Consider the following 8,928-nt stretch of genomic DNA (forward strand, 5'->3'; position numbering starts at 1 on the left):
CAGACAGGTGATGAGAGCAGACAGGTGCGGAGAGCAGACAGGTGAGGACAACAGACATGTGAGGAGAACAGACAGGTGAGGAGAACAGGCAGGTGAGGACAACAGACAGGTGAGGAGAACAGACAGGTGAGCAGCATAAAGTGTGTGCGAATTATCTAAGCGGAGCCTCATCTTCACTGAGAAGAAAACAGTGTTAGATCCTCAAATGAATCCAGAACACCTCACCTGTGATGACTCCTCAGGGCCACAAGGTGCAGACAGTCAAACATGTCCATTAAAAGCAGCTAAAGTTGTGTTAATTGTGGATCAGAGACAGTGTGGGGCTGCAGGAGGACATCACCAACAGAAGACCTGAGAGGCTGCGCATATTCATGGATCGTGTTGACCAAACACTGATCAGGTATTTCTTAGTCGTGCTGAGTCGTGCCCTGACAGCTGTATGGACTGGTCCCGATGATGACCTGATAAATAAACTCCCTCACACCTCGACTGAAACACTCTGTTCATGCTCCAGTCTTGTTTCTTGACTTACATCCATTCATCCATTAAATTTACCCGTTTCTTCCATTTCGGGTTGTGGGGGTCACTGGTACCCTAATCCAGCAATCACTGTGCAAGAGGCAGGGGACAGCCTGGACAGGTCTCCAGGCCATTACAGGGAAACGAGACAAACAACCATTCACTCTCTCACTCACCTAGAGATAATTTAGAGTTACCAATCAGACTAACATGCATGTTTTTGGTCTGTGGGAGTAAACTGGAGTACCTGGAGAAAACCCACACATGCACGGAGAGAACATGCAAAGTCCACCCAGAAAGGCCTCGGGCTGGGATTTGATCTGGCGACCTGCTCGCTGAGCGGCGGCAGCTCTACCAACTGAGCCACCGTGCACCCATGTTTCTGGACTTGTTAATAAAGAAGCTGCATCAAGCTCCTGAGTGTCTCTGTGTGAGAACTCCACCTTGAAGGACATCTCTGCATCTGTTTTCATGTTAAAATGGAGGCGTGGCGTCATCAGGATGCATGAAGGAAAGGTGAGCAGAAACGTGCAGTTTGACAAACCAGATTCTTGAACTGGTCCGTGCACCAATGTTCAGTCTGAAAGCTGTGGTCTCATACATGAGGCTTCTGGTAAGTTCTCCATTGTGCATGTGCGCTCCCAACATGTGGGTCACCCCCCCCCCCACACACACACACACACACACACCACCACCACCACCACCATCACCCTCATCCTGTGCTCTGTTGTCTCTTTTCAGGAGCTTATCCTCTAGCTGTTGGGACCCCCACCTGTTCTCCCATAATGCTCCAGCAGCCCTGCACAACACCCAGTGGGGGCCTGCCTGCAGCCAGTATCAACACCATCCAGACCTGCTGAAATGTGGTCTGGACCTGGATGAAGGACACCCCCCCCCCCCCCCCCCCCCAAGCTCTCCTTGAGTGAGCAGACCATCAAGGCTGGGGCTCAGTACCCCCTCCCCACATGCAGTGTGGATTCATTGAACCTGGCACGCTCCTTACACCTTTCATCGTTTCAGGGAGGGGTGGAGTTGAAATCGATACAGTTGAGGTAAATGCAGAGGGGCAGGGGTGAGGGAGGGGGGCTGGTGGTGGGGGCTCCTGCCTGATGGATGACTGCTTAAAGGAGAGATGATCAATTACCCTGATGGATGGGGAGGGGTCAGAAATCAAACGGCAGATTGAAGAAGTGCTTCACTGAAGTTTAGCTGGAAAATGATTCACTTCTGTCTGTGAGAACTGCCCCCCCCCCCCCCCCACACACACACACACACACAAACACACACACACACTCCTCAGAATCCTTTATTTTTCTAAACGTTTAATCCCCCCATATGCCCCCCACCCCCCATATTATCCCTCCAACGGAGCCCCTCTCTCTTTTTATTCTCTGTGCATTTTAATTTTCCCTTTTCGTCAGCGGGGGCCCAGTTTCCTCCGCCCCCTCCCCTCATTCTGAGCTGAAAGTGGACCGCTGGAGCAGAGAACAGTTCATGTGTGTGTGGGAGGGGGGGTCTGCCGCTGTGATTGGCCGCTGGATGCTGGATGCTGCTCCAGCCTCCCTGAAGGAGCAGCAGGGTAACCAGGCAACTTCAGCCGCGCACGGAACAAGAACATTCAAGAGGTTCTGCTTTTACGGGATTTTAGAACCAGTGGGGACCTTTTCATCGCGTGGATGGAACCAAGACATGGATTTTCTTAGACACGCTTCCTCCCCCCGTCTCTCTTCTTCCCTGACTTCCCGTCCCTCCTTCGTTTGGAGGACAAATGGAGCGCACAAATGATGGAGGACACAGATGTGGATTAAAAAGCAGGAAGGGGACACTCCGGCTGAGGACAGGTAAGAGACATGTCAGTCTTTAAAAAGTGTGGAGGATAAGAGGCCGAGCCGGGGACGTGTCAGGGCTGAGGACGGAGACAGGGACATTCTGAGTCAGAGATGATGGACGGTTTGTCCCCCGGTCCAACAACCTGCTCCTCACTGGAAATGAGACGTTTTTTTATTTATTTTATTTATTTAGACCTTCAGGCACGATGCAGTCCAAAAGTACAGAAAAAGGCTCATGAGAATATTTAAATGAAGACACGCACGGTAAGACTTGTAAGAACTGCGCGTTCACGCGCTCCGGAGCTCCGATGTCTGGATGATGACGCACGCGTTGGTCAATGGGTTCATTTTAGTGCGGGGGGTTTCTGCACCGACGACCTGTGGATGGAGGCACGGCACGGCACGGCACGACGTGTCAGGTCCTCTCAGAACCACAAACAGTCCCCTGCCTGACCGACGGCTCGTGATGCGCACGAATGGTCGCGGAATCCTGCGGGCGTCTGAAATGACTGTTGGAGGTTTTCCAGATAAAAAAAATACTTTGATCAAATCTCATAATCCGATTTTAATCTGGAAAAACCAAGGCTAAAACCTTTACACTCCCCATTAAAATATATATTTTATTAAAACGATATAAATTCTACTATTAATGTTAAGGATTTAATGTGTTTGGACTTGTTTTATTCTCTTCTGAGAGTTGGTCTAGATTAGCTGTTTCCAGCCCTCTTCCTCTGGTCAAACTGAATATGAGCAGTTCATTACGCCATATGTCTCCCAAGACGCACTGTGTTTTCTGGGTGACTGCTCCATGAACAGGCCTACAGGAGCTGAGTCTGGTTGCTGCAGTGCAACAGTGGCTGTGCCTCCAGGTCCAGTCCTGCTTTCCTTGGTCACTTGCACCCATACCTCATGAGAAGACACATTTGGACTCTGCCTGGCTGGCCTGTGATTGCCCTAATATATGTGGGGTTTTTCTCGGGGTACTCCTGTTTCCTCCCACAGTTCAGTAACATGCATATTAGGCTGCCTTCAGACCCCGGCCTGAACCTAGTCTGGTTTAATAAAGGTCAATATAATAAAAACACAAGTAGAAACGAAAAACTCTTAAAATATGCAGTTAAATCTTGATGAACAAAACTTGTATGAGTCACTGATCAATAAGAGACAACTTCATGTCTATATTTACTCAGGCACAGGTAACTATCAAGGTATTATCAAGTATCAGGGTACTATTCAAGTTTCTTTATTGTCATTCACATCGCATGTGGTACAGGAGGTGGAACGAAATTGTATACTCAGGGTCCCAGTTACATCCAACAACAGGAAAAATATTAATTGTAAAAGAAAGAGTAATAAGGATCTAAGATGTAAACTAAGAAATATGCTAAACTAAGAATACAATAAATAAATTAAGAAAAAGAATATGCCAAACAACAGCAGAACGAACGAGTCTGGGTGAGATGAGATGAATGAATACAGCAGCAGCAGCATGAAATAATCAGCAGCATAAAATAATCAGCAGCATGGATAATCAGCAGCACATATCATCAGTCAAAGTGGCATTACAGTGATTTTTTTTTTCAAAGTGATTATCCTGGTTAGAGATTCATGAGTCTAACAGTCTCAGGGTAGAAGCTGTTCCTCAGTCTAGTGGTTCTACACTTAATGCTCCTCAACCTCCTTCCTGAGGGGAGTGGGGCAAAAAGTGTGTGTGCTGGGTGAGTGGGGTCCTTCATGATGCAGGTGGCCCTCTTCCTGCATCTAGAGGTGTAGATGTCTGTGATGGTGGGGAGACTGACTTCGACAGACTTCTGTGCAGCCTTCACCACTCTCTGCAAAGCTTTTCTTTCTGCAGCTGTGCAGCCTCCATGCCGCACGTTGATGCTGGAGCACAGGATGCTCTCCACTGCACACCTGTAGAAGGAGGTGAGGACTGAGCTTCCCAGACCAGCTCGTCTCAGCCGCCTGAGGAAGTAGAGTCTGATGAACTTTCTTGGTCAGGCTGGTGGTGTTGTTGCTCCAGCTGAGGTTGTCATTCATGTGTACACCCAAGTACTTGTACCTGGAGACCACTTCCACCGCAGATCCTCCTATGTTCAGTGGTGATGGTGTGTGTGTGTGTGTGTGTGTGTGTGTGTGTGTGTGTGTGTGTAGTGGGGGGAGGGTAGGTGTGTTTGTTCCGTCTGAAATCCACAACCATCTCCTTCATCTTCTTCACATTGATGTGAATGTTGTTCTTCCTGCACCAGCTCTCCAGGTGTTCCACCTCCTGCCTGTAGTTGAACTCATCATTGTTTGCGATGCATCCCACCACCGCTGTATCATCTGCAATCTTCACAATGTGACAGCCTGGATGGGTAGGTGCACAGTTATACGTGAGCAGAGTGAAAAGGAGGGGGCTCAACACACATCCCTGGGGGGAGCCAGTGCTGAGGGTTATGGTGGAGGAGGAGAAGGTGTGGATCCTCACAGACTGCAGTCCAGGACCCAGTTGCAAATGGAGCGGCTTAGTCCTGGTGTGATTAGTTTGTCCATCAGGGTTTGGGGGACCATGGTACTCAAGGCAGACGTGAAGTCCACAAAGAGCAGACAGATATAGGAGTTCTTCTGCTCCAGGTGGGGAAGAGAAGTGTGGACCACAAAGGAGATGGCGTCTTCTGTTGATTGATTCTTGCAGTATGCATACTGATGAGGGTCCTCGCTGATGTTGATGGTTGTTTTGATGTGGGTCACGACCAGTCTCTCAAAGCATTTAGCGACTGTTGGGGTGAGGGCCACTGGCCGATAGTCATTCAAACCAGTCACTGTAGAGCTCTTTGGGACTGGGATAATGGTGGCAGTCTTCAGGCAGGTGGGAAATGTTGCCAGGGTGAGAGAGAAGTTAAAAATGTTGGCCAGCACCTCTCAAAGCTGATCGGCACAGTCTCTCAGCACATTCCCGGGGATGTTTTTGGACCGGTTGCCTTGTGAGGATTACTCCTTTTGAAAGTACTCCTCACTTCAGCTGAAGTCACGCTGAGGAACTCCTCTTCTGGTGGTGAGGTGAATCTGGTGCTGGTTGGTCTGTTCGGGTCTTCAAAGCGTGCATAGAACCTGTTGAGAGCATCAGGCAATGATGGGTCTTGTTGTGTCTGTTTGTGTGTAGTTTGTCTGTCTGTTAGCAAAATATTATGTGAACCAACCATCCACCCATCCATCTTTACCCCCTTCTTCTTTTTTTGGGTTGCTAAGGGTCACTGATGTCCATGTCCAGCCATTACTGTGTGAGAGGTAGGGGACACCTGAACAGGTCGCCAGTCCATCACAGGTACAACCTGGACATGTGTCCAGTCCATCACAGGGACACATAGAGCCAAACAAACATTCACTCTCTCACTCACACCTAGAGACAATTTAGAGTTACCAATCAGTCTAACATGGATGTTTTTGGTCTGTGGGAGAAAACTGGAGTAACCGGAGAAAACCCACGCATGCACGGAGAGAACATGCAAACTCCACCCAGAAAGGCCCCTGGCTGGGATTCAATGCAGCGACCTGCAACAGCAATAGCTTTACCCACTGAGCCACTGTGCCACCCATCTTATGAACCATTTAACAAATTTTATTAATCAACTTTTGTAGTCAAACTGATTCAAGATGGCTGTCACAGCTAATTAACTTCAGAAAACACAAAAAAGGGCTCTAAGTCTGTTACTGTTATTGAGCTAACACTGGGTGCGGCAGTAGCTGAGAGTCATCCTCAACATATGAAACATGTGAACAACATGATCCAGATCCAGTATTATGCGTGAATGCTCGTATAAACAAGCCTACATATGGGCTGAGTGAGGCTGCTGCAGTCCAACAGTCTGTTAGCTGTAAGCAAACAGCTGACAGTTGTAGAGAAGGATGCTGGTGACATCATGCTCTCACCCTCTGTGCAGGTCCTTCATGGAGTTCATGCTTACAGCAGCTTGGGCATCATCTGAAGCTAAAACCCATGTTAGATACTTGTTAGGATCCTGACTGGTGCCAAAGTTCACTGCTTCTTTAGCCAGTTGGCCAAATGGTATCTCATAATCTACTTATTCAGGATGTTTTGCAACAGATCCTAAGCTTCACTCGCTGTCTTGGCTGGAGGACACGTCCACAGATCCACACACAAACTGGACACTTGTCTCTGCAGTGCAGTGTGAGAGGCAGGCTTAAGATGGACACTAGAGTGCACGAACATCTCCAATAAGAGTTCTTTGTTGAGTCTCTTTTTAGCTCATGATAACAGATCAAACATATGGGAGATGTAACTGATCCAGGGCAGCACGGTGGCTCAGTTGGTAGAGTATAGGTCACCTCGGTTCAAATCCCAACTGGGGGCCTTTCTGGGTGGAGTTTGCATGTTCTCTCCGTGCATGCATGGGTTTTCTCCAGGTACTCCAGTTTCCTCCCACAAACCAAAAACATGCATGTTAGTCTGATTGGTAACTAAATTGTCTCTAGGTGTGAGTGAGAGAGTGAATGGTTGTTTGTCTTGTTTGTCTTTATGTGTCCCTGTGATGGACTGAAGACCTGTCCAGTGTGTCCCCCTCCTCTCACAGTGAATGCAAAACATGGGCACAAGTGACCCCCATGATCCGAAAAGGAAGAAGCGGGTAAAAATAATGGATGGATGGATATACAGTAGCTGATCCAATCCACAATAAATTCTTGTTGTGTTTTCATGTTGCAGTTGCTGTAAAAATCTCTGAGCGGTTTGAATTTCCTTTGACTCCATTGGAGCAGATTTTAGAACAAGCTTGATTATATTTAGCTGTTCTTTAAGTTTTTACTCAATTTCAATTTGCAATGAATTGTCTCTTTATTTTCATGATTGAACCTGTGTTCTGTCATAGTTTTTGTCCTATTTTAGAAAAAATATTCAAAGTGAAGTGGAAATTCTTCAGCAGAAGAATTACAGTTGCTGGAGTAGTCAAGCAGTTTTAATGAGCTTTTAAAATCAAGTCTTAATTCTTATCTGGCTAATGGCCGCATGACGTTTAGTCCATTCACTAATGAAGATGTGCCCCCAGAGAAAGCAGGTCAAAGGGAAGGCTGGACATAGCAGGGAGATTGCTCCAATAGTGTTATTCAGATTATCTTGTAGATATTTAGTAGAGTGCTGTATGAATGGGTGTGTGGAGGTAAATGAGAGAACAGATTGTAAAGAGCTTTGAGTATCTTGATCAAGTAGAGAGGTGCTATATACAGTGAGAACAGTCCATTTACCATTTTAGTTCCTGCTTATTCCCATCCTGGTGTCCTGTGATCTTTCATTTAAACTAACAAACCTACAAGTTCAAGTTCAAGAATCTTTGTTATCTTCAAGGGGTGCTTTGTTTAACAGTCAGGCACATAAAACATCCATACTAGACCAGACGTTGAGACATTAAAATAACCGTACAAAAACATCACTGTTCACTGAAAAGCCTGATCACTACAAGGAGTTCTTCAGTCTGTTCGTTCTACATCTGAGCAGCAGACACCTGCTGATGGAAGCAACCTGAACTCACCATCACAAATCCTTAACCAGGATAATCACTGTGAAAAATCTCTATAAATTTTTCATTTAGCCTTTATTTATACAGGTAGTCTCATTGAGCCACGAGAACTCATTTTAAAGAGAGACCTGTCTAGGGAGCACATGGTGGGGGTTAAGGGCCTTGCTCATGGGTCCAGGGTGGGGCGAATGAGGGTGGGGGCAAGTGTGGGTGTTTTACCTACCCCACCCACAATTTTGATGTTGGGGCGTGAACCGGCGATCTTTGGATCACAGGCCCACTTCTCTAGCCTCTGCGCCACCACTCCCCCAAATAATAATGCCACTAGATTGTTGATATGTGCTGCTGATTAGCCATGCAGCTGGTCTCATACTGCTGATTTATTTCATACTGCTGTGTTCATTCGTCATCATCTGCTCACACAGACTCATGTTCGTGCTGCTGTTCGGCGTATTGTTTTTGTATTACTAGTGCTTAGCGTATTTTTAGTTTAACGTTTTTCTTAGTTCATATCTTAGATCTTATTACTGTTTTTCTTTTACATTTTGTACTTTTGTTGGATGTAACTTGGACCATGTGTACACAATTTCATTCCACCACATGTACCACATGACAAATAAAGAAACTTTGACTTGGATTTTAATGATCAGGATCCGCCAGAATCAGCCTGGCCTTGTTCACTGACCTCACCTTGTGTAGGTCAGTGAGGTTCTGTAGAGTTCTGTAGGTCAGTCAGGTTCTGTAGGGTTCTGCAGGTCAGTGAGGTTCTGTAGAGTTCTGTAGGTCAGTGAAGTTCTGTAGGGTTCTGTAGGTCAATGAAGTTCTGCAGGGTTCTGTAGGTCAGTGAGGTTCTGTAGGCTTCTGTAGGTCAGTGAGGTTCTGTAGGGTTCTGTAGGTCAATGAGGTTCTGTAGGGTTCTGTAGGTCAGTGAAGTTCTGTAGGGTTATGTAGGTCAACGAGGTTCTGTAGGGTTCTGTAGGTCAGTGAGGTTCTGTAGGGTTCTGTAGGTCAGTGAGGTTCAATAGGGTTCTGTAGGTCAGTGAGGTTCTGTAGGGTTCTGTAGGTCA

The 8,928-nt window shown here is 46.9% G+C and overlaps 1 protein-coding gene across 1 annotated transcript in view; it reads left to right on the forward strand.

The window, feature by feature from the left end:
* Window positions 1–2,180: 2,180 nt before the first annotated feature.
* The window catches only part of dab1b (DAB adaptor protein 1b), a 123,055-nt gene continuing 116,307 nt past the window's right edge, over window positions 2,181–8,928 (forward strand). Inside the window, exon 1 of the mRNA XM_037682023.1 lies at window positions 2,181–2,360. The gene's annotated coding sequence lies outside the window, so the exon portion shown is untranslated. The remainder of the gene's footprint in view (window positions 2,361–8,928) is intronic.

Source organism: Nematolebias whitei, chromosome 9 (assembly GCF_014905685.2).
Source record: "Nematolebias whitei isolate Nwh7 chromosome 9, NemWhi1, whole genome shotgun sequence".
NCBI lineage: Eukaryota > Metazoa > Chordata > Actinopteri > Cyprinodontiformes > Rivulidae > Nematolebias > Nematolebias whitei.